The sequence below is a fragment of the Triticum aestivum genome, chromosome 4A (genome assembly GCF_018294505.1).
Source record: "Triticum aestivum cultivar Chinese Spring chromosome 4A, IWGSC CS RefSeq v2.1, whole genome shotgun sequence".
Lineage (NCBI taxonomy): Eukaryota > Viridiplantae > Streptophyta > Magnoliopsida > Poales > Poaceae > Triticum > Triticum aestivum.
Window position 1 is genome coordinate 89,026,355 of NC_057803.1, and position 2,189 is coordinate 89,028,543.

Here is a 2,189-nt window from a genome sequence, read left to right on the forward strand (position 1 = left end):
GTGTCAGAATATTCCAGACTCATCAAGTCTAGAAAGAAAATTAAAGTTTGCAACACAAATCGACGAGATGACGTTGCGAGATTCTCGGGGAGTGAACTACGATAGCAAGCTCCAAAACATGAGCCGTTTCTGCTACATACATGTGAACATGATGTCGCAGACAAGCATGACCACGTAGTAGTCTTATAATAAAACACTACCGAGTTCCGGTGGGGAACCATCATTGCGGATAACGAAGTCCTTGCATAAGTCATATGATTATCTCTTATGAAGGAATTCCTTTTCCTGGAACAAATCAGTTAGTGGCTTGGTGTGCTAGGGATACCAATAGAATGAAGATGATCAGTCTACCAGACCATGGAATACTTCGCACGTGCATGACTGACTTGGGATGATTTCAGAGGAAGTTAAAACAACTTTTCTTAAATTCACGGTGGCAACTTGCATCCAAAGCACATGAACTGGAGACAGTCACTTCTTACATCCGAGCATATGCTTCATGCACGAGACATGAAGATAATGCTTATAAAAGTTTCCAACACTAGCTTAAGATTCAACAAAATCATGGAAAAGATAAGGATGTTGTCGATGGGCTCAACAACAACTCATCTAGGATCCCATACAATGGAATTCCACAGTCATGTGAACAAGATGATAGCATTGGTCAGACTCAAAGATATAATGGTGTATGCTCAAGGGGTCAACCACGAGTAAGACAACATTATGAATATCATTGGTTCTGACTTGATTTGACGATAGCCCATACGCAAATCAAAGATTTGGGTAAGATAATAGATCCAATCTTGGAAATGGATGAGATAATGGAGTTTGTTTCTCCTAGTCACTCTGGAATAGAATGGCTTGACGGACCACAAGAGTAATAGGCATCGATAAACGATTGCATAATCACTCCTGACTATCAATTTGATAGACAAGGATCGGAATACAACTAAAGGGGGACAACTCAAAGGAACATATGATTTTCTGAGTTATGGATGCATGGATTAGCATGTCAAACGAGTTCAACAAGTTTCTTCGGGATAATCCATGCAGAGAGGTAGAACTGGCAGAGTATCAACATAGAATCGAGAACTCGTCAAGAGCACACTTGTTGTGATTCTTTGGTTCAACGAGGAACTGCTGCCATAAGTAGTTCATGGTATTTGGAAGAACAATATACCACGAACCTCGAGGGCAATCACAAGGTTACTAATAACCTAAGGAACTAGCAAACACTATCAACAAGAAGCAAGTAGGGTGAATCTCGGGTTCAAAACCCAGGAGTAGAATACCTACTACTAAGTGGCATCACGGGATGCTTTCGAGAATGATGGCCAGAATCATCACACTGGAAACACAAAGCATGGCTGGATTACTAGGTGATACTCGAGACACCTAGGTCATAATAATAACTCCAACATATACGTCGAGGCAATAGGGTACCTCAACTCACCGATTAGTGTGGTTAATCTGGCCCAAAGGAACATCGAAACGGGAGGAAGGGATTTGCAAATGCTTCAGACTATTTAGAAACCTGGGATGACTTGGACAGCATAACGGCTGTAAATGCTCGAAAGATTGGAGACATGCTACAGAAATGGTGGCATAGCCACTCAGAAGCACAATATCAAGGTTTCGAGATCAACAGTTAACATACAGAAGTAGTAGAAACTGAACTGAGGCTTGAATCAATAATCTTATAAGTCTACGGAGTAGTAACACGTGATCCTGATAGAAAGATGAGAAGCCTAGTTTCTTAACCCCGTAGGAAGGTAAGATGACTCAGATCAGAAGGGCATGAGGTAAAGGAGTAAAAAGAGCCTTACGTTCCATCCCACAATCAATTCCCTTACATAACTAAAGAATTTCTAGACTCAACTTCGACCAGTTTGGCTTGGTAAACCTACAGGCAGTCAAGCTCTGATACCAAGGCTATCAGGACCCCGATCCTAAGTCACACCGATCTAGCATGTAACACATCATATCACTTTGCGGCCTCACGCACGGTATTCCCGCGGGTGCCACCTTACCTGGCCCGGGACCGTTTGCGCCTTTTGGCTCACGTATATGATAGTGTCGCTAGCATCCATATGACAAAGAACCCGGGCTGACATGGCTAGTCGTGAACCCAAAGTGGCACTAACTTACAGGGACAGGCATACATGACCCAACAACGAACGTGTCGGTCA